Source organism: Rhineura floridana, chromosome 3 (genome assembly GCF_030035675.1).
Source record: "Rhineura floridana isolate rRhiFlo1 chromosome 3, rRhiFlo1.hap2, whole genome shotgun sequence".
In the NCBI taxonomy this organism is placed as follows: domain Eukaryota; kingdom Metazoa; phylum Chordata; class Lepidosauria; order Squamata; family Rhineuridae; genus Rhineura; species Rhineura floridana.
Window position 1 is genome coordinate 96,945,185 of NC_084482.1, and position 26,983 is coordinate 96,972,167.

The following is a 26,983-nucleotide window of genomic DNA, read 5'->3' on the forward strand; positions in this document are numbered from 1 at the left end:
CAGATTGAGCCCAGAAAGTGAAGACAGAGGGTTTGCTGGAACAAAAGACTTATCATGGAGAGGTTTCATCACTCCACCTGTGCTTGCTTTTCACACAGAGAGTAAGTGAAAAGGATACAGATCCACAGCTATTTAAAATGATTTTGAATTTAATAGAATCTACTTTTAGGAAAGCAGTGTGTTCACTACATGGGCATTTCTTTTAGTGTGGAAATGGGCTTGTTAGATCTGTCGGCATCGCCAGAGCTTGGAAAAGTTACTTTTTTGAACTACAACTCCCATCAGCCCTAGGCAACATGGCCACTGGATTAGGCTGATGGGAACTGTAGTTCAAAAAAGTAACTATCGCCTAAAAACAGTGGTCCTCTAATGTTTTCCCCCCACCAACCACTTAAAAATTGCTGAGGGTCTTGGCGGACTACTTAATGATTTTCTGCCTGTTGTTGCAATTGTGTAAGGTGTTGTAAGATTTTTAATTGTATTTTTACAGAAATGCCATAGACCACCTGAATGAAGCTTGCAGGCCACTGGTGGTCCACAGACCACAGTTTGGGAACCCCTGATCTAAAAGAAACAGGATTCTATATATGGATTCATGACCAAGTCCGCAGACCCTTAAGGAGGAAGTGAGGAACAGCTTTGAGTATACTGATAGCTCAATCTACACATTCAAAACAAATCTTCTTCTCTTCAGAATAATCATAATTACTTCAGAATACAGGTGCAGTGTTGCAAATATTCATGCAAAATGCTCCCAATAGTAGAAAATTAGTACATCAGATATAAAGATTTTATCCTAACTTCTTACTGGTGTCCTAAGGTTATTATTTTTGTAGCAAACGGTATTTTGCAGATAGGGGAGCTCTCAAAGATGCAATCAACCCACAAACTGCAGTTTGAAGTGGCATAGTCCCAACAGGACTCTGTTGTTGTTATGTGCCTCCAAGTCGACTACGACTTATGGTGACCCTATGAATCAGCGACCTCCAAGAGCATCTGTCATGAACCACCCTGTTCAGATCTTGTAAGTTCAGGTCTGTGGCTTCCTTTATGGAATCAATCCATCTCTTGTTTGGCCTCTTTTTCTACTCCCTTCTGTCTTTCCCAGCATTACTGTCTTTTCTAGTGAATCATGTCTTCTCATGATGTGTCCAAAGTATGATAACCTCAGTTTCATCATTTTAGCTTCTAGTGATAGTTCTGGTTTAATTTGTTGTAACACCCAATTATTTGTCTTTTTCTCAGTCCATGGTATCCGCAAAGCTCTCCTCCAACACCGCATTTCAAATGAGTTGATTTTTCTCTTATCCACTTTTTTCACTGTCCAACTTTCACATCCATACATAGAGATCAGGAATACAATGGCCTGAATGATCCTGACTTTAGTGTTCAGTGATACATCTTTGCATTTGAAGTCCTTTTCTAGTTCTCTCACAGCTGCCCTACCCAGTCCTAACTTTCTTCTGATTTCTTGACTATTGTCTCCATTTTGGTTAATGAGTGTGCCGAGGTATTGATAATCCTTGACAAGTTCAATGTCCTCATTCACAGCTTTAAAGTTACATAAATCTTCTGTTGTCATTACTTTAGTCTTTTTGACGTTCAGCTGTAGTCCTGCTTTTGTGCTTCCCCCTTTAACTTTCATCAGCATTCGTTTCAAATCATTACTGGTTTCTGCTAGTAGTATGGTATAAGACTGCATATCTTAAATTATTGATATTTTTCCCTCCAATTTTCACACCTCCTTCATCTTGGTCCAATCCTGCTTTCCGTATGATGTGTTCTGCGTATAGATTAAACAAATAGGATGACAAAATACACCCCAGTCTCACACCCTTTCCGATGGGGAACCAATCGGTTTGTCCATATTCTGTCCTTACAGTAGCCTCTTGTGCAGAGTATAGGTTGAGCATCAGGACAATCAGATGCTGTGGCACCCCAATTTCTTTTAAAGCATTCCATAGTTTTTCATGATCTACATAGTCAAAGGTTTTGCTGTAATCTATAAAGCACAGGGTGATTTTCTTCTGAAATTCCTTGGTCCGTTCCATTACCCAACATATATTTGCGATATGATCTCTGGTGCGTCTTCCCTTTCTAAATCGAGCTTGGACATCTGGCATTTCTCGCTCCATATATGGTAAGAGCCTTTGTTGCAGAATCTTGAGCATTACTTTACTTGCATGGGATATTACAGCAATAGTTCGATAATTACAGCATTCCCTGGGATCCCCTCTCTTTAGAAGTGGGATGTATATGGAACGCTTCCAGTCTGTGGGCCATGGTTTATTTTTCCATGTTTCTTGACAGATTTTTGTCAGAATTTGGACAGATTCAGTCTCAGTTGCTTGTAGCAACTCTATTGGTATGCCATCTGTTCCTGGTGCTTTGTTTCTTCCAAGTACTTTAAGAGCAGCTTTCACCTTGCATTCTAAAAATTCTGGTTCTTCATTATACGGTTCCTCCATGAATGAATCTGTCATCCTTGCATCTCTTTTATAGGGTTCTTCAGTGTATTGCTTCCATCTTCCTTTTATTTCATCTCAGTCAGTCAGTGTGTTCTCCTGTTGATTATTCAACATCCCTACTCTTGGTTTAAATTTCCCTTTCATTTCTCTAATCTTTTGGAACAGGGCTCTTCTTCTACCCTTTTCGTTGTCCTTTTCTATTTCTATACAGTAATTATTGTAATCGTTCTCTTTGTCCCTCTGTACTAGTCGCTGTAAATTGTCCATAGTTCTTCTGGTTCTCTGTCAACTAAGTTTAAAGCCTCAAATCTGTTCCTTATTTGACCTTTATATTCTTCTGGGATGTTATTTAAATTGTATTTTGGCATTATGATTGCTTTGTTGGTCTTCTTTAGCTTTACTCTGATTTTCGATATGATCAGTTCATGATCTGTACCGCCGTCTGCTCCTGGTCTTGTTTTTGCAGAAAGTATGGAACTTCTCCATCTTCTGTTTCCAATTATACAATCAATTTGATTCCTATGTTGACCATCTGGTGATGTCTGCGTGTACAGTCATCTTTTCGGTTGCTCAAAAAATGTGTTTGCAAGAAACAAATTATTGACTTCACGGAATTCAATAAAACTTTCTCCTGCTTCACTTCTGTCTCCTAGGCCTCATTTCCCCACAATTCCTAATTCTTCTCTGTTCCCTACCTTTGCATTCCAATCCCCCATGAATATCAGCACATCTTGTTTTGGTGTGTGATCAATTTCTTCCTGTACTTCTGCATAAAATCTCTCCAATTCCTCTTCTTCTGAGTTTGCCATTGGAGCATAGATGTGGATGATGGTTATGTTGATAGGTTTCCCATTTAATCTCATTAACTCGCTCAGACCTTGCATTGTAGCTCCTAATTGCTCTTGCTACATCACTTCTCACTATTAAAGCAACCCCATTTCTTCTTAATTTCTCATTTCCTGCATAAAATATTTTGTGGTTGCCTGATTGAAAATGTCCCATTCCTGTCCATTTTAGTTCACTCACACAAAGTATTGTAATGTTGATGCATTCCATTTCTTGCTTGACAATTTCTAACTATCCCTGGTTCATGCTTCTCACATTCCATGTTCCTATTGTGTGCGTCGTACAACTCCAGACTCTCCTTTCGTATCGGTGCACATCAGCCTCTGGGCTTCCTTTTGGCTTTGACCCAGCTGCGTCATTAGTCACAGCACTACTCGTATTTGTCCTTTGTTCTTCCCCAGTAGCTCGGTGAGTGCCTTCTGACCTGGGGGTCTTAACTTCCAGCACTATCTCGTGTTGTATTTTGGATACTCTGTTCATAGGGTTTTCATGGTAAGAGGTATTCAGAGGTGGTTTACCATTGCCTTCCTCTGAGTTCGGATGCATCTTAGGCTGGTGTTTCAGCTTTTACCATTCTGCCTTGGGTGCCCCTGCTAGGAGTCTAGCCTCTTGGTCTAGACTCTTGACAGCATTCCTCTTAGCTTCTTCAGCACTCTCAAACCCCCTCACCACGTTAAGGTGTGCATCCTAGAGGGGGAACAGGACTGTAACATGGGATTATTCTGAATATGTAAACCAGTTCAGATCTTGATGCAGTTGCAAACTCCAAGACTTTGACACCAGGGGTTTAATTAGACATCTTTTTATTATTATTTAACCAATGTATCCCCTGATTATGATGACAGGGATTACAATGACAGGCATGTACTCTGATTTACACTAATCCAGGGGTCCCTAGGCACACCTTCAACATTTGCTGGAGCTGACTTTAATAACTTATTATTTTTATTTATTTGTTTATTCATTCATTTGATGTGTTATTCACCTCACATTGTGCAGTCTTTAGATGACTTACAATCAATTTTAAAAACATACAAAAATGTTAAAAACAGCAACCATCAATATTTAACATATCAGTACATAAAACATGTATACCTCCACAGAAAAACAAAAACCTGATCAACAATTCAGAATGGCCCTAACTTGGATTCCTGCATTGAGCAGGGGATTAGACTCGATGGCCCTTTCAACTCTACTATTCACTAATATGCAAAAAACCCTTGCGGTTTAAGAGCCTTTGTTGTAGAATCTTGAACATTACTTTACTTGCATGGGATATTAAGGCAATAGTTCGATAATTATTGCTTTCAAATGTGGGGGTTCACAGAGGCATGCAGCTAATGAACAGATAAGGCCATACCATAAATCTGCCAGGCAGCAAGAACCAGGGGGTCAGCCAGCATGTTTTACCATTTGGGAAGCGCTGAAGGAGGAGGCAGAGAAGTCCTTAAGGGAGTCCAAATGTCCAGAAACCAAGAGATCCGATCAGGCAGGACAGGGTTCAAGGCACGGGTTTAACAGGAGAGCTGGAGTAATGTCTGCAGAAAGGCTTGACATTGACTCTAGCAAGGAGTCTCCCTTTTCTTCCAGCCTTTTGTACTCTGCATGCTGGCCCAGGTGCTTCCAATCAGCCTGTGTTCTTGTGAGCTCTCCTGCTCCTTAATCGCACTGATTGCCTTTGTTGCTGCAACACCTCTTGGTGTCTTCTGTCTGCTGGGGAAGGGGCAGCCTCTTGGTCACTTCCTGATTCTGGCAGGCAGGTTCCCTCAGGGGCTTGTCTCTGGTCTGGTGAAGGGTCCTGTGCTGTCTCCCTGCTTGTCCCCTCTCCTGAATCTGCAGTCTCCCATTCCTCTTTCTCCTCAGATGAGTCCTCTGAGGGGGGCATGACAACTGCATTCCCTGGGATCCCCTTTCTTTGGAATTGGGATATATATTGAACGCTTCCAGTCTGTGGGCCATGGTTTAGTTTTCCACATTTCTTGACAGATTTTTGTCAAAATTTGGACAGATTCAGTCTCAGTTGCTTGTAGCAACTCTATTGGTATGCCATCTGTTCCTGGCGATTTGTTTCTTCCAAGTACTTTAAGTACTTTTACCTCACATTCTAAAATTTCTAGTTCTTCATCATATGGTTCCTCCATGAATAAATCTGTCATACTTGCATCTCTTTTATAGAGTTCTTCAGTGTATTGCTTCCATCTTCCTTTTATTTCATCTCGGTCAGGCAGTGTGTTCTCCTGTTGATTATTCAACATCCTTACTCGTGGTTTAAATTTCATTTCTCTAATCTTTTGGAATAGGGCTCTTGTTCTTCCCTTTTTGTTGTCCTTTTCTATTTCCATATAATAACTATTGTAATAGTTCTCTTTGTCCCTCTGTACTAGTCGCTGTATTGCAGCGGTGTCACTAGCGGGAGTGTGGGGTGTGTGGACCTCCGGCGTGCACCCTCCCAGGGGCATGGATGAGGCGGCTGGGCTTGCGTGTGCGCATGCTTGCGTGCGCACGCAAGCCCAGCCACCTCGTCCATGCCCCTGGGAGGGCGCGCGCCGGAGGGGCACCCAGCCGGAGAAGGCCTGGGAGCGCCAGCGCGGCTCACTCGCCCCGCCGACACTGCTCCCGGTCTCGCCCGCCCACCCTCCTCTGAGGAGGAGTTGGAGCAGCCTTGCTGGGCAACGGCGCGGGGCGGGGCGGCTCTGGGTGTCACCCCCCTCATGGTGACACCCGGGTGCGGGCTGCACCCTCTCCACCCCGGTAGTGACGCCCCTGCTGTATTGTTGCATTTAGGGTTCTGGCCGTGTTTCTATCTCCTTTTCCTTTTTCTTTTCTTCTCTCTTTAACCATATTAAGAGTTTTTTCAGCCATCCATTGAGGTCTTTCTCTCTTTTTAACTAGAAGAATTGTCTTTTTGTATTCTTCCCTGATAATGTATCTGAGTTCACTCCATAGTTCTTCTAGTTCTATGTCAAATAAGTTTAAAGCCTCAAACCTGTTCCTTATTTGATCTTTATATTCTTCTGGGATGTTATTTAAATTGTATTTTGGCATTATGATTGCTTTGTTGTTCTTCTTTAGCTTTACTCTGATTTTTGATATGATCAGTTCATGATCTGTACAGCAGTCTGCTCCTGGTTTTGTTTTCGCAGAACGTATGGAAGTTCTCCATCTTCTACTACCAATTATATAATCAATTTGATTCCTAAATTGATCATTTGGTGATGTCCATGTGTACAGTCGTCTTTTTGGTTGCTCAAAAAATGTGTTTGCAAGAAACAAATTATTGGATTCACAGAATTCAATAAGTCTTTCTCCTGTTTCATTTCTGTCTCCTAGGCCCCATTTCCCCACAATTCCTAGTTCTTCTCTGTTCCCTACTTTTGCATTCAAGTCCCCCATGATTATCAAAACATCTTGTTTTGGTGTGTGAACAAATTCTTCCTGTACTTCTGCATAAAATCTCTCCAATTCCTCTTCTTCTGCTGTTGGAGCATAGACTTGGATGATGGTTATTTTATAGGTTTCCTGTTTAATCTCATTGATAACACTTGCTCAGACCTTGCATTGTAGCTCCTAATTGCTTTTGCTACATCACTTCTCACTATTAAAGCAATCCCATTTCTTCTTAATTTCTCATTTCCTGCATGAAATATTTTGTAGTTGCGTGATTGAAAATGTCCCATTCCTGTCCATTTTAATTCACTCATGCCAAGTATTGTAATGTTGATACACTCCATTTCTTGCTTGACAATTTCTACCATTCATGTGCATTGTTGTGTGCATTGTACAACTCCGGACTCTCCTTTTGCATCTGTGCACATCAGCCTCTGGGCTTCCTTTCAGCTTTGACCCAGCTGCGCCATTAGTCATGTTAGGATGGAAATGTATTTGGACTTGATATGATTTTAATATCGGTTTATTTCCCTGTGACCTGACTTGTGACCTCCCAGTGGCTCTTGATTAATAAAAGCCTATTTCAGCTGGATTTCCTTTCCCTCCCTATATCTATATGCATAGTAGTAAAGTGGCCCATAAAAAGTTGCCATACTGTATCACAAAAGCATTCTTGTACTTGATTCATATGCTTATAGGCCTTGACACGCATATTCCTACAAGTGTAAAGTTGTAACTTGAGTGATCTTTCTGACTTAATGGCTCTGCCTGTAGTTATTCCTCCCACATTATCTGTCTCTGTGTTCTCTTCCAACTGCACTGCTTATCTCAAGGCCGCATACCTATGTAAGCCCCAGCTGAAAAGAAACCAAGATGTGCCTTTCTTTGTTATTCCAAGCACCCCTTTCCTGCTATCTACATTGTTACTTTGTCTAGTAGAAAACCGAATGTCTGGAGCTTTCTTATCTCAAGCACCCCATTTTCTAATGTTTTGATATTACTATGACTAGAAGTTTTCTTGAATGTAGTGACGCATAAACCCCCCTGTTTTATTATCTTTGGGGAAACTATATAACTCTCTGCTTATTTAATAAACGGGGTTCCCACTTCTGAATAGCATCTTGCTTGAAGGTACTGGGTCCCCTTTGCAAAGGTAAATATTGTGTGTGTGTATTATTATAGCCTCTGGTAGTGGATAATTGCGCTCAACTCCGCACCTTCCCGGGTGTTTGTGAGCTGAGAAAGACAGTGACGGCTCGCGTGTTGGGTTTGGACCTAACAGTCACAGTGCTACTCGTTCTTGTCCTTTGTTCTTCCCCAGTAGCTCATTGAGTGCCATCTGACTGGGGGTCTCATCTTCCAGCACTATCTCACGTTGCATTTGGATACTCTGTTCATAGGGTTTTTGTGGTAAGATGTATTCAGAGGTGGTTTACCATTGCCTTCCTCTGAGTTTGGATGCATCTTAGTCTGGTGTCTCAGGTTTGACCATTCCGCCTTGGGTGCCCCTGCTAGAAGTCTTGTCTCTTGGTCTAGACTCCTGACGTCATTGCTCTCAGCTTCTTCAACACTCTCAAACTCCCTCACCACATTAAGGTGTGCATCTTAAAGGGGGATTTTAAGGGTATCGAGTGAAATTTTAAACATCATTCCCACTTGCTAGGGCATTTTGGGGGCTGTGGTTCTGTTGCTGTGGTGGACAGGAATTTCCAAGATAATTCTCATCTCCCTCACCAGACTACAATTCCCAGACATCTTTGGGGGAAGCTAAGATAATTTTTTAAAAAAATCTATATATGTACTAGGAAGTAGATATATACTTAGCATTACAACTTCATAACCACTTATAAATATGCATATTTATCAATATTTTCTAAATACTTTCTCATAATAATTGTGTTTTCAAACTTCCCAATACTGTTAATGTCCAGAAAGCATATTTGAAGCCATATACATAAAAAGAGCATTGTACAACTACAAGAAAATGTGATTGTTTAATGAAAGGCTCTATCAAAATGGTCATGTGTATTCTCAGAGAACATTCAAATTCCTGTTTCAGAACCATATCTTACATATTTCTGGAAGCACTTCTTAGCAAACAATAAATTCCAATGGAATGCAAACATTCGTTTGCTTAGGGTACCCGAGCACTAGTGGAACAAGGTTCTGTAGCCAAGCATTGCTCAGTATTTTTTACTGTCCTAAAAATTCATATAGATTGCTCTCCTCCCTCTCCCCCACAATACCTTTTGAAAAAAGAAATGAACAGGAACAGTTGTAATACTAAGTATTTTAAAATAGTCTCTTGTTTTCTTTTTGAAAGACCAGGATCAGTATTGACTTATAAATTACCAAGCATCTTGATGTAATTTTCACAAGCCTCTGCTTGCTTGGATCTCAAACAAGTGCCACACAAGGCCCATGCTGCATTTGTGATGCGTCATTCCTTAAGAATGGCAGCACCTGTGCTCTGGTACTTCCTGCCTATTGACATTAGACGGGCACTGTCACTATACTGTTTAGGTGTCTGCTGTAAACCACCACTTGGAGGTGGTTGTTTTTACCAAGTGGTTTATAAAAACATTAAATTAATAAATACAAGAGTAAATCCAGGGTAGTTTCATTTATCATTACCCTTCACTGCACCCTGCGATTGCATCTACACACAGATGTGAGATGACATGTCTACAGCCATATAGCTGAACTAGACAATTCATCAGAGAGCAGGAATGGCACAGAATGGACACCTAGTCATATTAATTGGCATTCTACCCAGAACAGCATGACCAGTGTCCTTTGTTGCACTGGTGCATTGCAACTATCCAAAAATATGAGTAACCAGCTCAAAGTAGACAGTGAAAAACACCTACTACAAAGAACTCACAAATGTAAGAGAAGATTATCAAGACACCACACACCCCTGGAAACACAGGGAATGGCAGGGGTAGTGTGGAATATGTTTGAGCATGCATACAAAGCTTTTGGACATCACTACTTCTTTGCAGAGCAATGCAGCTGGAACAAGCTTTTTCAGTGATGCTCATGTAAGGGAAGTAATACCTAAAGTAGTCTTCACTGAGCCACCAAGGGTAACGCCAACATCAACATTCAGGTTAGGTCAAAGATCAGCGCTAGAGTATCTACTTTGCATGTAGAAGGACCCAGGTTCAATCCCAGGCATCTTCAGGTAGTGCTGGGGAAAGACTCCCACTTGAAACCTGGAGAAATGCTGCCAGTCAGTGTAGACAATACTGAGCTAGATGGGTATTACTCAGTATAAGGCAGGTTCCTATGTCCCTCCCCACGTGCTAGCTAACAAAGCAGAATGGACAGGCTTCACTCTGCCTATTGATGTTGCTGGACACTAATAAGATTAGTAATTGGCTAATTGGTAGTTTAAAAAAGAAGTGAATCCTGTAAAGTGGCATTGTCTAAGGATCCTAAAGGATCTGTGGTTCTTACTTTTAACACAACTTGTAGCAAATTTCACAATCTCAGTGAGCTTCATAAGGCAACAGCAGAATTCCACAGAACCCTGTATACTGCTTTGACAAGTTTGGTCGCATTCAGTCCACCTCTAAGCTGACATGTTAAGGTTGGTTACATTTAGAATAGATCAGGATTTCTCCTGTTCACATATTGTTGTTGTAGTTGTTGTTATTATTTCTCTACTTAAAAGGCTTGTTGAAAGAGGAAGGTCTTCAGTAGGAGTTGAAAAGATAACAAAGATAGCACTCCAGGGAACTCTGGGAAGAGGGCTAGTCTGTGTGTCCCTTCCCTTGTTCCCAGGGTACTTATCACGTGTTTAAGCAAACACTTGAATGCAGAGCACTGAATGAACTACAGTATCTTCCAGTTAGGTTTATTAGCATTCAAGTTAGATATAGACAGATAGATAGATAGCTTCCTGTTGCTAACAGCAGTGCAAGGTTTGGTGAAGCAATTTTCATTGTGATCTTGGCTTTGGAGGGAAGACTTAAGCTTCACTTTCCCATACACTGTGGTCCCAGTGAGAATCACCCTCCCTCCCTTATTATTAAATAAGCAAATACCACCAACAGGATTGCCAGTGACCCATTTTGCACTTATTATTATTAATAATAATATCCTGTCCTTCCTCCTAAATGGAGCCCAGGGTGGTAAACAGATGATAAAGCAGTAAAAACATCTCAAAAACATACATCTTAAAAATAGTTGCGATACAAATGCAAACTGGCATAAGGCCTCTACTTAAAATGCTTGTTGAAAGAGAAAGGTCTTCAGTAGGAGCCAGAAGGACAACAGAGACTGCACCTATCTTATATTTGAGGGACTTCCCAAGGGTAGGTACCACAACACTAAAGTTCTGCTTCGTATGTTGTGCGAAACGGACCTCCTGATAAGATGGTATCTGCAGAAGGCCCTCACCTGCAGAGCACAGTGATCAACTGGGTGTATGTATAAGGGGTAAGATGATCTTTTAGGTATCCTGGTCCCAAGCTGTATAGGGACTTGTACATCAAAACCAGCACCTTGAACTTGGCCTGGTAAGCTAATGGGCAGCCAGTGCAATTCGTTCAGCAGCAGGGTGACATGTTGGCATGTTGGCAAGTCTTGTTTCAAATCTTTCTTCAAATCTCACCTTGAAACCCATATTTTTCATTAGGCCTTTGGCTTAATCCCTAAGGTCACAATTCAAACCTTTACCCACCACCACCACCAGCAGCAGCAGGACTGTATGGCATGGTGGGGCCACCGCAGCATCCACAACCCTGCTACACATGGCAGCTGGTGTGGAAGGCGAGGCTGGCAGATCTCTGTGCCAGCCTCAAGCTGGTGCAGTGATTTTGCCTGGAACAGGCCCCCTGCCATCACATGATGGCCATGAAACCTGCTTGAGATCCAACGGACCCCAGGCCAACTCAGCCCCTCCCAACCCCAGAACACCCCATTTCGGGGCTTTCTGCTGGCTGCCACTGGAGGGAATCCCACTAACAGCCCAGCCAGCCAGCCATTCAGTGGGTGGAAGGGGAAGCACAGATGGAGTGATACTTCTGTCACTCTATCAGCGCATAGTGGCTAGCAGGAGGCCAGCTTAGCCAGGAGAGCTGAGTGGAGGTGTATCTTTTGCTTGTCAGGATGGAGGATAGTTGGAGGTGTACAGTGGTAATATTTACATTAATTGCGCCAACACTGCCCTCCCCCCAGCCTGGCATATGTCTGATTGCTCTTGTAGTCCTCATCCACACTGGAAACATAAGGTTATATAGAGGGGTCTCTAGGCAAAAAAAGGGACAGCAGGGCCATACTTCTGATTCTGTACTACTGAGTTTCAGAAGATGAAAAAAAAAGCTTTAAAACTCTTGTTCCTGTGCAAGGCTGTCTTTTGGGGATACATTCTCAGCTCGGGCAGAGATGTGATTCTAACTGAGCTGACCTCAGAGACCAGAGATGGTGTCCATCTCATGACTCTGATTATTTAGAGATATTTCCTTAGAACCTGGTAATTTAGGGGCATGCCCTAGTGACACATAGAGCTACTGTAGCTCAGCAGACAGATCAGCAGATCAAAGCTGTATTGTAGGCCAGTCCTCTTGTATATACTCACAGACCCAAAATCATGACATCACTCAGCGTTGAAACTTTAATTGTAGGTTCCTTGGGGCAGATTTGTTTGCCTGATGAAAGCATTGATAGACTAATACCTAATATCAAAAATCCTTGTGGTACCTAAAGACTGGCACATTTCTGAGAGCATGTCTGTAAGAAGCCATAGTCAAGGACCCGTTCTAACAGATGCAAGCTAGATATAAAAGCACTGATGAGGTAGGTGATTGCTTACCAAAGTCAGCATGCCACAAGACATTTCATAGTTTCTAAGGTGCCAAAGGATTATTTGTTGTTTCATGCGGCATTTTACAAATACAGCAACTCTTGTAGAATTTATCCCGATTCCCTAAGTGAGTCTTGTCACTTACTAGAGCAAATAAAGGGACATGATATTATTTCAAAATGTAAAATATATTTCTAAATGTAAAAGGATATACCCACACAAATCAGGAGGACTCGTTACTCTTGCAGAGTAAAATCTGAGAGAACTGGTCCTATTATATTTGGAGTAAAATGCATCAAGGTGAAATTAAAGCCGTTTGTCATTGCTTTGTGTCTGTTACAAATGGTCACTCTCTAGTGACATAATTTTGAATAATTTTATTTTAGAAATGATCATGGCTTCTCAAAGGAAAATATTAATCAGATCTTCTTGCAATGTGTTTTTGACTGCAAAAGTCCAATGCTATTCTTTTTCTTTTCTTGATTTGGTTAGGGATGATAATAACACTGAAGAAAGAGCCAAATTTCACTCAGCTACATAAACTGTATGAATGATTCATAAGCTCTGTCCTTAGTCTTGTACACAGCCACTCTATTTATATGATATGATAATATTATATAAATACCCTGTCTTGTTAATCATACATCTGTATGCATTTCAACTTAATCAGAGGAACAGCAATTATTCCTCGCTAGCACAGATCTCTTTAAAGACCTCCTAATGTGCCAGAGATAAATTACTCAATAAACTAAAGTTTAAATATGCTGGCACTGTCCAAGAGCATATTATATTACTTTGATCCTCTCATAGCTTCCCCCACTGCCGCCCCTGCCACCACCATAGAGTAGAATTTGGATGTTCTTCAATAAGCTAGCATAGCGACCACCATATGCTAAAGATTACATATATATAACACAGGAAGAACTGGTTGTGAGTTTTTCATTTCCCACTCAAATCATTTCAAAACTGTTGACCTGGAGGGGTTTGATGTAAGAGTACCCCAGAAACATGACAAAATTTAAGGTTTCTGCTTTTATCTAGGCTTTTTATTTTTTAAAAAAACATTTATTTTGCCATTTTGTATTGTTTCACAGGGTTTTATTCATTTTTGTACTGGTTTTGTATTTGGTTTTATTGGCTTTGAGGACTTTTTTTGTGGAAAAGCGGAATAAAAAAATAACAGGGATTTTTACAGTAATGAAATAGGTTGCATAGAGCTATATCAGTACTCTAAGCCCGGTAGGCACCAGGGGAGGGCCTTGCTATCAGGGAGGAGTTATAGGTAATCCAGGATAAGCCAGAAGATGCAGAAGCTCAAAATCAGAGAACAAGCCTGGAGTCCGAGCCAAGGAGCCAATCAGGCATCAGAGCTGAGCTCCACCAGCTAGAGGGAGCCTCAGCTGACAAAGCGTCAAGGCCCCAGCTGACAAAGTGTCAAGGCGAGTTAAGCAGCAGGGCGAGGAGGCCAGGGCCCCCCACTCTGCCCGTCTGTTCCCTAACCTCAACTAAACCGCAGTCTCCAACCCATTGATGTAATAAACCTTAAACAAAACTATGCAGGTAAGAAGCCAGCAGGGGTGTGGGGGCTTTCCAGTGTTTTGCACCGCCTGCAGCATGTACGACTATCTGCCTGTTGGACAGAAGTCGTGGGTGTGCTCTCGGTGCAATGAGCTCCTGGCTCTCCGGGAATGACTTCATTTCCTTGAGGCCAAGGTAGCGGACCTGGAAAAGCGGAGAGAGGCAGAGAGGTGTGTGGAGGAGGCCTTCAGGGACGTTATAGCTGTGTCCCACTCCAACGATGATAGTTGTCCTGCTATCATGGAGAACGATGGTCTCGGAGAAGGAGAGCATCCAGCTGAGGAAGAGGGAAATGATCCCTTAGAAGGGACCCATTCCTTGGGGAATGAGCAGCTATCCTCTCGTGCCGAGGATATATCTCCAGGGGGTGGAGGGATCCTTGTAGTGGGTGATTCGATCATTAGGAACATAGACAGTGGGGTGTGTGATGGGCGTGTAGACCGCAAGGTGATTTGCCTGCCTGGTGCGAAGGTTGCGGATATCGTCGGTCGTTTAGATAGTTTGGTAGACAGTGCTGGGGAGGAGTCAGTGGTCGTGGTGCACGTTGGCACCAACGACATGGGGAAATGCAGCCGTGAGGTCCTGGAAGCAAAATTTAGGTTGCTAGGTAGGATGCTGAAAGCCAGGACCTCCAAGGTGGCTTTCTCTGAAATGCTACCGGTTCCACGTGCAGGACCAGCCAGACAGGCCCAGCTTTGCAGTCTCAATGGGTGGATGAGACGATGGTGTTGGGTGGAAGGGTTTGGATTTGTTAGGCACTGGGGAACATTTTGGGACAAGCCGGGCCTGTACAAAAGGGATGGGCTCCACTTGAACCAGAATGGAACCAGACTGCTGGCACTTAAAATTAAAAAGGTAGCAGAGCAGCTTTTAAACTGACTGAGGGGGGAAACCCGACAGGAGCTGAGGAAGGTCCGGTTCGGAATAAACCTCCCCCTTGGGATAAAAACCAAAGAAATGATGAAATTTTAAAAGGGGTAGGCCTAGAAGTAGGCATTGTGAGAGCAGGGGCACAGGATATAAATTCAGAAGAGCAGAATTACCACAGGCCAAACCACAAGTGCCAAAGACACTTGAAGAGAGACACTGCTTACAAGTGCCTGTACGCTAATGCTAGGAGCCTCCGAACCAAGATGGGAGAACTGGAGTGCTTGGTCTTAGAGGAGAGCATTGATATAGTGAGCATAACGGAGACCTGGTGGAATGGAGAAAACCAGTGGGATACGGTTATCCCTGGATATAAACTATATCTGAAGGACAGGGAAGGACGTATTGGTGGTGGAGTCGCTCTATACGAAGGCATTGAATCCAGCAAGCTCGAAACCCCAAAAGAGGCAGACTCCTCCACAGAATCGTTGTGGGTGGTGATACCATGCCCCAGGAGGGACTTAATACTGGGAACGATATATCGTCCCCCTGATCAACATGCTCAGGGAGATCTTGAGATGAGATATGAAATTGAGGAAGCATCCAAACTAGGAAATGTGGTAGTAATGGGTGACTTCAACTACCCGGACATAGACTGGCCGCATATGTGTTCCAGTCATGACAAAGAAGCAAAGTTTCTAGATATTCTAAATGACTATTCCCTAGACCAGTTGGTCATGGAACCGACCAGAGGGACGGCAACCCTGGACTTAATCCTCAGTGGGGACTGGGACCTGGTGCGAGATGTAAGTGTTGTTGAACCGATTGGGAACAGTGACCACAGTGCTATTAAATTAAACATACATGTAACTGGCCAATTGCCAAGAAAATCCAACACGGTCACATTTGACTTCAAACGAGGAAACTTCACAAAAATGAGGGGATTGGTAAAAAGAAAGCTGAAAAACAAAGTCCAGAAGGTCACATCACTCGAAAATGCTTGGAAGTTGTTTAAAAACACTATGTTAGAAGCTCAACTGGAGTGCATACCGCAGGTCAGAAAAGGTACCTCCAGGGCCAAGAAGATGCCAGCATGGTTAACGAGCAAAGTCAAGGAAGCTCTTAGAGGCAAAAAGTCTTCCTTCAGAAAATGGAAGTCTTGTCCGAATGAAGAAAATAAAAAGGAACTCAAACTCTGGCAAAAGAAATGCAAGAAGACAATAAGGGATGCTAAAAAAGAATTTGAGGAGCACATTGCTAAGAACATAAAAACCAACAAAAAAAAATTCTGTAAATACATTCAAAGCAGGAGACCATCTAGGGAGGCAATTGGACCGTTGGATGATAAGGGAGTCAAAGGTGTACTAAAGAACGATAAGGAGATTGCAGAGAAGCTAAATGAATTCTTTGCATCTGTCTTCACAGTGGAAGATATAGGGCAGATCCCTGAACCTGAACTAACATTTGCAGGAAGGGATTCTGAGGAACTGAGACAAATAGTGGTAACGAGAGAGGAAGTTCTAAGCTTAATGGACAATATAAAAACTGACAAATCACCGGGCCCGGATGGCATCCACCCGAGAGTTCTCAAAGAACTCAGATGTGAAATTGCTGATTTGCTAACTAAAATATGTAAGTGGTCCCTCGAGTCCTCCTCCGTGCCTGAGGACTGGAAAGTGGCAAATGTAACACCAATCTTCAAAAAGGGATCCAGAGGGGATCCCAGAAATTACAGGCCAGTTAGCTTAAGTTCCGTCCCTGGAAAACTGGTAGAAAGTATTATTAAAGCTAGATTAACTAAGAACATAGAAGAACAAGCCTTGCTGAAGCAGAGCCAGCATGGCTTCTGCAAGGGAAAGTCCTGTCTCAGTAACCCATTAGCATTCTTTGAGAGTGTCAACAAGCATATAGATAGCACAGCAGCTTTTAAACTGACTGAGGGGGGAAACCCGACAGGAGCTGAGAAAGGTCCGGTTCGGAATAAACCTCCCCCCTGGGATAAAAACCAAAGAAATGATGAAATTTTAAAAGGGGTAGGCCTAGAAGTAGGCATTGTGAGAGCAGGGGCACAGGATATAAATTCAGAAGAGCAAAATTACCACAGGCCTAACCACAAGTGCCAAAGACACTTGAAGAGAGACACTGCTTACAAGTGCCTGTACGCTAATGCTAGGAGCCTCCGAACCAAGATGGGAGAACTGGAGTGCTTGGTCTTAGAGAAGAGCATTGATATAGTGAGCATAACGGAGACCTGGTGGAATGGAGAAAACCAGTGGGATACGGTTATCCCTGGATATAAACTATATCGGAAGGACAGGGAAGGACGTATTGGTGGCGGAGTCGCTCTATACGTGAAAGAAGGCATTGAATCCAGCAAGCTCGAAACCCCAAAAGAGGCAGACTCCTCCACAGAATCGTTGTGGGTGGTGATACCGTGCCCCAGGAGGGACTTAATACTGGGAACGATCTATCGTCCCCCTGATCAAAATGCTCAGGGAGACCTTGAGATGAGATATGAAATTGAGGAAGCATCCAAACTAGGAAATGTGGTAGTAATGGGTGACTTCAACTACCCGGACATAGACTGGCCGCATATGTGTTCCAGTCATGACAAAGAAGCAAAGTTTCTAGATATTCTAAATGACTATTCCCTAGATCAGTTGGTCATGGAACCGACCAGAGGGACGGCAACCCTGGACTTAATCCTCAGTGGGGACCGGGACCTGGTGCGAGATGTAAGTGTTGTTGAACCGATTGGGAACAGTGACCACAGTGCTATTAAATTAAACATACATGTAACTGGCCAATTGCCAAGAAAATCCAACACGGTCACATTTGACTTCAAAAGAGGAAACTTCACAAAAATGAGGGGATTGGTAAAAAGAAAGCTGAAAAACAAAGTCCAGAGGGTCACATCACTCGAAAATGCTTGGAAGTTGTTTAAAAACACTATATTAGAAGCTCAACTGGAGTGCATACCGCAGATCAGAAAAGGTACCTCCAGGGCCAAGAAGATGCCAGCATGGTTAACGAGCAAAGTCAAGGAAGCTCTTAGAGGCAAAAAGTCTTCCTTCAGAAAATGGAAGTCTTGTCCGAATGAAGAAAATAAAAAAGAACACAAACTCTGGCAAAAGAAATGCAAGACAATAAGGGATGCTAAAAAAGAATTTGAGGAGCACATTGCTAAGAACATAAAAACCAACAACAAAAAATTCTATAAATACATTCAAAGCAGGAGACCATCTAGGGAGACAATTGGACCCTTGGATGATAAGGGAGTCAAAGGTGTACTAAAGAACGATAAGGAGATTGCAGAGAAGCTAAATGAATTCTTTGCATCTGTCTTCACAGTGGAAGATATAGGGCAGATCCCTGAACCTGAACTAACATTTGCAGGAAGGGATTCTGAGGAACTAAGACAAATAGTGGTAACGAGAGAGGAAGTTCTAAGCTTAATGGACAATATAAAAACTGACAAATCACCGGGCCCGGATGGCATCCACCCGAGAGTTCTCAAAGAACTCAAAGGTGAAATTGCTGATCTGCTCACTAAAATATGTAACTTGTCCCTCGGGTCCTCCTCCGTGCCTGAGGACTGGAAAGTGGCAAATGTAACACCAATCTTCAAAAAGGGATCCAGAGGGGATCCCGGAAATTACAGGCCAGTTAGCTTAACTTCTGTCCCTGGAAAACTGGTAGAAAGTATTATTAAAGCTAGATTAACCAAGCACATAGAAGAACAAGCCTTGCTGAAGCAGAGCCAGCATGGCTTCTGCAAGGGAAAGTCCTGTCTCAGTAACCTATTAGAATTCTTTGAGAGTGTCAACAAGCATATAGATAGAGGTGATCCAGTGGACATAGTGTACTTAGACTTTCAAAAAGCGTTTGACAAGGTACCTCACCAAAGGCTTCTGAGGAAGCTTAGCAGTCATGGAATAAGAGGAGAGGTCCTCTTGTGGATAAGGAATTGGTTAAGAAGCAGAAAGCAGAGAGTAGGAATAAACGGACAGTTCTCCCAATGGAGGGCTGTAGAAAGTGGAGTCCCTCAAGGAGCGGTATTGGGACCTGTACTTTTCAACTTGTTCATTAATGACCTAGAATTAGGAGTGAGCAGTGAAGTGGCCAAGTTTGCTGACGACACTAAATTGTTCAGGGTTGTTTCACATATACGCTCATGGGGTCTGAACTGGCGGTGACCGACCAGGAGAGAGACCTCGGGGTTGTAGTGGACAGCACGATGAAAATGTCGACCCAGTGTGCGGCAGCTGTGAAAAAGGCAAATTCCATGCTAGCAATAATTGGGAAAGGTATTGAAAATAAAACAGCCGATATCATAATGCCGTTGTATAAATCTATGGTGCGGCCGCATTTGGAATACTGTGTACAGTTCTGGTCGCCTCATCTCAAAAAGGATATTATAGAGTTGGAAAAGGTTCAGAAGAGGGCAACCAGAATGATCAAGGGGATGGAGCGACTCCCTTACGAGGAAAGGTTGCAGCATTTGGGGCTTTTTAGTTTAGAGAAAAGGCGGGTCAGAGGAGACATGATAGAAGTGTATACAATTATGCATGGCATTGAGAAAGTGGATAGAGAAAAGTTCTTCTCCCTCTCTCATAATACTAGAACTCGTGGACATTCAAAGAAGCTGAATGTTGGAAGATTCAGGACAGACAAAAGGAAGTACTTCTTTACTCAGCGCATAGTTAAACTATGGAATTTGCTCCCACAAGATGCAGTAATGGCCACCAGCTTGGATGGCTTTAAAAGAAGATTAGACAAATTCATGGAGGACAGGGCTATCAATGGCTACTAGCCATGATGGCTGTGCTCTGCCACCCTAGTCAGAGGCAGCATGCTTCTGAAAACCAGTTGCCGGAAGCCTCAGGAGGGGAGAGTGTTCTTGCACTCGGGTCCTGCTTGCGGGCTTCCCCCAGGCACCTGGTTGGCCACTGTGAGAACAGGATGCTGGACTAGATGGGCCACTGGCCTGATCCAGCAGGCTCTTCTTATGTTCTTATAGAGGTGATCCAGTGGACATAGTGTACTTAGACTTTCAAAAAGCTTTTGACAAGGTACCTCACCAAAGACTTCTGAGGAAGCTTAGCAGTCATGGAATAAGAGGAGAGGTCCTCTTGTGGATAAGGAATTGGTAGAGAAACAGAAAGCAGAGAGTAGGAATAAACGGACAGTTCTCCCAATGGAGGGCTGTAGAAAGTGGAGTCCCTCAAGGATCGGTATTGGGACCTGTACTTTTCAACTTGTTCATTAATGACCTAGAATTAGGAGTGAGCAGTGAAGTGGCCAAGTTTGCTGACGACACTAAATTGTTCAGGGTTGTTAAAACAAAAAGGGATTGCGAAGAGCTCCAAAAAGACCTCTCCAAACTGAGTGAATGGGCGGAAAAATGGCAAATGCAATTCAATATAGGCAAGTGTAAAATTATGCATATTGGAGCAAAAAATCTGAATTTCACATATACGCTCAATGGGTCTGAACTGGCGGTGACCGACCAGGAAAGAGACTTCGGGGTTGTAGTGGACAGCACGATGAAAATGTTGACCCAGTGTGCAGCAGCTGTGAAAAAGGCAAATTCCATGCTAGCGATAATTAGGAAAGGTATTGAAAATAAAACAGCTGATATCATAATGCCGTTGTATAAATCTATGGTGTGGCCGCATTTGGAACACTGTGTACAGTTCTGGTCGCCTCATCTCAAAAAGGATATTATAGAGTTGGAAAAGGTTCAGAAGAGGGCAACCAGAATGATCAAGGGGATGGAGCGACTCCCTTACAAGGAAAGGTTGCAGCATTTGGGGCTTTTTAGTTTAGAGAAAAGGCGGGTCAGAGGAGACATGATAGAAGTGTATAAAACTATGCATGGCATTGAGAAAGTGGACAGAGAAAAGTTCTTCTCCCTCTCTCATAATACTAGAACTCGTGGACATTCAAAGAAGCTGAATGTTGGAAGATTCAGGACAGACAAAAGGAAGTACTTCTTTACTCAGCGCATAGTTAAACTATGGAATTTGCTCCCACAAAATGCAGTAATGGCCACCAGCTTGGATGGCTTTAAAAGAAGATTAGACAAATTCATGGAGGACAGGGCTATCAATGGCTACTAGCCGTGATGGCTGTGCTCTGCCACCCTAGTCAGAGGCAGCATGCTTCTGAAAACCAGTTGCCGGAAGCCTCAGGAGGGGAGAGTGTTCTTGCACTCGGGTCCTGCTTGTGGGCTTCCCCCAGGCACCTGGTTGGCCACTATGAGAACAGGATGCTGGACTAGATGGGCCACTGGCCTGATCCAGCAGGCTCTTCTTATGTTCTTATGTTCTTAAGGTAGGGACTAGTATCAAGGAGCTATCCAGCATTCAGAGCTGAGGGCAAGGTCAGACAGAAGGTCCAGAGGACAAATCACAGAATGCACCAGAGTTCTGGGAAACTTTGTTGCTTAGACAAAGCTTAACTCATGCAAAAAAGCCTTTTATAGTTCTTCCTGCCCAGGATCCTTGAGTGTTGAGGTAGCTGCCCCAACCTGCAATTCCGTGGCTCACCACACAGGGCAGCTCAGCTGTACACTGTTTTGAAGATCCCAATTCATGACCCAGCAGCTCCTGGCAGTTTCACAGTGGGAGCTCCTCTAGCCAGGACATGCTCTGATCCCTCAGTTGGCCATCCAGCCAGATCCATGATCAAGGGTGTACTTTAGGTTCCAGTACTAGCCGGTGTGCTGACAAATGACTTCACAGGATGAAGATGGTTAACCGATTTCACAAATCAGTCGAGACACACCAGTCCTTTAAAAAAAAGCCAGCTCCTCAATGCAAACAACCTGAACAACTTGTTGCTTTGAGTAGTAATTCAGACTGCCTAGCCTAGCCAGTGTGATCCAGTATATGACCTCCAGCCTGTCTGTGACTAATCTCTTGCCCCTAGCATTTGCTTCCTGTTTGCCTGCTCTGGTACAAGACCATCTGTGACCTTGTCTCCTGTCTCTGACCCAACGAAATAGCACCTACCACTGTTGGGCTTTGACCTCAGTTCACCTGGTGCAAAGCTAAGTCCCAAGACTGACAAACACTGATGGGCAACGTTGAAATATTTCAACAAAACACTGCACTATGTTTTGCCACTATTCGTACCTATCTGTATCTGCTCATTTTTACCACAGAGTCTAGACTATATTCCAATTATAAGGGGAGCCTGTGACTGCTACCATCTGGACCTTGAGAAGTGACACTCTGGACCTAGCACATTGTCTGAGTTGGGCAAAAATCATAGAGGTTGGAAAAAAACCAGATGTGGCCAGAAAGGTAAATACATTTCTTTTTTCCAAAGTTGGACACATTCTCTTATCTGCAGAACTTGGGTGGGGAGAGAAATATATCAAATTTTAATCTCATGTCTTTTGACACCTTCAGTGAAGCATTTACTGAAGAGGTTTCTTTTGAGTCATCCTATTGATGAATCTCTCTCTATGGAGCCCTATGCAAATGTAAGCTACGTGCCAATGAATGAGAGTGAAAGTAGCTAAAATCTAGACAAAGAGTCTTAGCACCTTCTATAACAGTGCAATCCTATACATGTCTATTCAGAAGTAAGCCTCACCATACTAGAAACTGGGTCATCCAGTGAAGCTAGATGTAGACAGTAGTGTACATTCAGTGTACTTCTGCAAATTCAGAAGTACAGAGTCCTTTCATAACAGTCACAGCCACGCCCCTCACAGCCATGACCCCTTCTAAGATTATAGAATAATCTGACCAGGCTTGAATACTGCTTTCTGCTTCTCTGTCACTGTCACTGTCACCCTTTGACTGTACTTTCTCACTGTCAGAGATATTGCTTGAATTACTGAGTTCAGCATCTACATGTTTATCTCCTGTTACTACCAAACTACTTGATGATGTAGATGAGATGTTATCATCAGAATTCACTGTCTCTTCTTCTGCAGTTACAGACTTCTCACTCTCTAAGCTTGGCTTTTTGAACTAGGAACTAATAGGAGCTCCTTTCACTCTAATTGGCTCCAATCAGCAGGAAATGACAAGGAAGCAAGTTAGAAGACTCTTCTCTTCTTCATGCTGATTGGCTCCCAGAATGTTATTATTATTATTTATTACATTTGTATACTGCCCCATAGCCGAAACTCTCTGTTGGAGACATAGGCACCTTGCTGGGACTTGCCTCCCCAAAAAGTAAGCGGTCTAAGACCCTCTGAGACCGAGGACAACTACACCACTAGATGTAGATGGTGGGAGATTCAGAACAGATAGTGCATTTTCACCTAGATCACAGATAAACTGTTGGATTAGCTACCACATGTTGTGGTGATGGCCAGCCTCAAAGATGACTTTAAAAGGGAAATAGTTAAATTAATGGAGGATTATGCTATCAATGGCTATTACCTATGATGGCTATATGCTGCCTCCAGGAGCAGAGGCAATATTCAGCTGAATACTAGTCGGTGAGGAGGGACCATTGCAGCCAATATTGTGGGACAGACCCTTGGAGCTGCCCTCCCACACCAGCATTGCTATAGATTACGTAGATGGGGATGAGGCAGCACAGGGCAGCAAGACGTTCGGGGCCATGGTTGCACCAACAGAGCCAACCCATTGTACCCACTAGTGCACCCACACAGCCCTGACCTGCCCCCCCAACTCACCCCTTCCAGGTAAGCTGCACCGACACCCGTGTCAGGAGGGTAGCTCCACCCCACCACACAGCCTGCTATTGGCTGGAGTACAACCATGGAAGAGTGCTGGGGTTTTGTTTGTTTATTTATTTATTTATATCCCGCCCTTTCACCCAGCAGGAGCCCAGGGCGGCAAACAAAAGCACTAAAAACACTTTAAAACATCATAAAAACAGATATAAAATATATATTAAAACACAACAACCATTAAAAACATACTAAAAAAAATCTTAAAAGGTTTTAAAATATATTAAAAAGCAATTCCAACGCAGATGCAGACTGATGTTCTGACTGATGAGACTTGTTCTTCCGTCCTGATTTTGGGATTCTCATAGGCATCTGGTTAGCCACTGTGGGCAATGGTATGTTTGAGTAGGTAGCCTTTGGCCTGATCCAGCAAGAACCTTCTTATATTTTCATGTTCTCATTTACTTCCATGAAAGTGGGCATAGAATTAAAGCCTAGGAGAATGAATTCTTTGAAGTCCCACTCACCTCACCTCAGGAGTGGTCTTTGGGGAGATATGCCACCACACACATGGCCTTGCGGCAGCAGAGTCACTGCTGATTAATGAGATGGGACAGGGGAAAGGCAGCAAGAAGGTCAGTGCTGTGTGGCTGGATCAGTGGGAGCCCCAGATTGGCTCCACTGGTGAGCCTATCCAGCAGCACCAGCTTTCTTGCTGCCTTGCCCCTTCCCCCCTCTCTCTTCCAGTAAGTGGCAGTGACTCTGCTGCTGGGAGGCCAGGTACATGGCAGCACCCCTCTCCACTAATCATGCCTCGTTCAAGTACTGCCTAACACATTGTTGAATCACAAACTAAAGAAGTATGTTCTAAGGGCTATGTGGAATTAAAAGAAAACACATGTAAGGATTGCCTTGCTGGTCCTAAGATCAATTTATTCCTTCCAACCCTGTCTCTACCAACAAGTAGTCAATTGTCCTTCAAGCAGGGCCTGACAGAGACATATATCATCTTTTGTCACTAGCATTTGGAATCTACACTGCATTGCCTCAAAACACAGGGATTCCATCCTTAGGTATCATGGGATGAGTGTCCAGCACAAATAAGGCTTCAGCAAATGCTTACATCAGTCTCCCTCAACCTGATGCCCTCCAGAAGTCTAAAACACTGGAAGAGCACCTGGTTGGGAAAGGTTGACTTAGATGGTTTAATTTACTCATGTTTTCTACTCCACGTATCAGGATGTGGTTTTCCCCCATTCACATTGTCTTTAATGCTTACCTTGTTAACTTGCATATATATCCACCATATATATCCACCACCATTACAGTCTATTCCATGCACCTAATGAAATAGAAACCATAAATGGTAATATCCCAAGAAATTAGCCACTTCATATATAAAAAGGAGGCAGTGAAGAAAAAGTGTGGTAAGGAAGGGGCATATAAATTAATAAGTAACTAGATGCAATATATACACGTCTACACAGAAGTAAGCCTCAGCTGGACTTATTTCCAGGTAAATGCACATAGGACTGCAGCCTAAGTGATTGTACTGGCAATCCTATATATGCTTACCTGGAAGAAAGTCCCACTGAATTCAGTGGGGCTTACTTCTAAGTATACATACCAAGGATTGTTATCTCCATCTGCAGTTCTATTGTGTTCTAATACAGTGAAGGTAATAGAATTCACTCATTCAGATGCTACAGTCAACATTTCTTCTCTGTTTTCCTACCTATAAATGTATGTTGAAACTAAGGAAATCATGCTCTTCTAAGACAGATCTGCTTTTTTAACAAAATTGTGACACTATGGCATGACATTTATGCACCTCTGTTTTTTACACTCTTGTCACAGAGATCATATTTTTACTTTTATCCTTTGTCATTCTCATACACCACCTTTTTGTAAATGCTAATGTATTCCATTTTTTATCCGAAATTAAACATCACTCTTTTTTATTACATACCAGCTCACTATGGTTGCAACTTAAGAGAAACACTAATTGTTTTCCGTGAGCTATGGGGATTTCATAGGGAAAGCTTTTGTACAGAGCCTTTAAAAGGTAAAGGTAAAGGTGTCCCTGCACTTATAGTACGAGTCGTTTCTGACTCTTAGGGTGACGTTGTGCGACATTTACTAGGCAAACCGTTTTTATATGGGGTGGGATTGTCAGTTCCTTCCCCGGCCTTTCTTTACCCCCCAGCATTTGCCCGGTACTCATTTTACCGACCACAGATGGATGGAAGGCTGAGTGGACCTCGACCCCTTTTACCGGAGATTCGACTTCCTCCTTCCGTTGGAATCGAACTCCGGCCATGAGCAGAGCTTCAGCTGCGTTACCGCCGCTTACCTCTCTGAGCCACAGAGGGTCAAAGAGCCTTTAGGTCAAGTAAATAGTGTGTTTTAAATGTGGAATCTTTAGGACAGCCTTCCTTGACTTGATACCATCCAGATGTTCCAGACTCCAACTTCTATCAGCCCCAGCACTGCCAATGGACAGGGAACGCAGGAGTTGTAGTCCTAAATGTCGGGGGGGGGGCAGTTAGGTGAAGGCTGCTTTAGGATAGTATATAGAACCTTAGCATCTTGTTCTCAATTTTTTCATGCATTGCCATAGGAATTCATATACATGGAGCGTAAATCTGTGGGCATTATCCAGCCAAAGTTATGTATTAAATTAAGCAATTGAAGAATTGCATCTTCCCATTAAGCATGCACTTAAATCTTGCTCGATGAAATCAATGGGCTTAAAAGTGCTTCACAAGAGTATGTCCTAAATTATCCACCAGTAATTGAATTTACATTAGAAATATTACAATAGCATTTTCTTATGTATAAACATCACCCAAATACCTTAGGAAACATGTCTTTTAATGCTGTGTGTATGTACTGTATGTGTGCATACATGTTCAGATGTGTATGCATATTTGCACACAGACATTAGTGAGTGACAAGCAAGAAAACAGATTTTCTTCCAACATACCAGAACTAATTTAAAGGGTGGGGGGAGAGAGATATAACATTTACAAGAAACAGAGAAAAAAAGACCATAACTCTACTTAAGTAATCTCAGTATTCCTGTATATTTACATGAATTTCTCCTTTCCTGCCTACTGACTTACCGACACACATATACATCTTTTAGTCATTAGAAACGCTCTAACTGAAATATTTACTTTCCAGGTCTCTTAGGCTGTGTTGACAGGCCTAAACAAAATGCTAAAATGATCTCACTGTAGAGAGAAAAACAACTGCAGAGTGACAACAGCTGCTAAAAAAAACCCTGAAGGCCCTGCTTCTGTTTTGGGTGACACTTCAAAGAATTCAGCTTGACACCTACAAAACGTCTGTCTGTATGTT

General features: G+C 42.9%; 1 long non-coding RNA gene across 1 annotated transcript; it reads left to right on the top strand.

Annotated features, from left to right (window-relative positions):
• LOC133382231 (uncharacterized) lies at positions 1-26,929 on the top strand. The gene is made up of 3 exons (XR_009761861.1): positions 1-101; positions 22,127-22,268; positions 26,807-26,929. It is a non-coding gene; the product is annotated as an uncharacterized LOC133382231 (long non-coding RNA).
• The last annotated feature ends 54 nt before the right edge of the window (positions 26,930-26,983 follow it).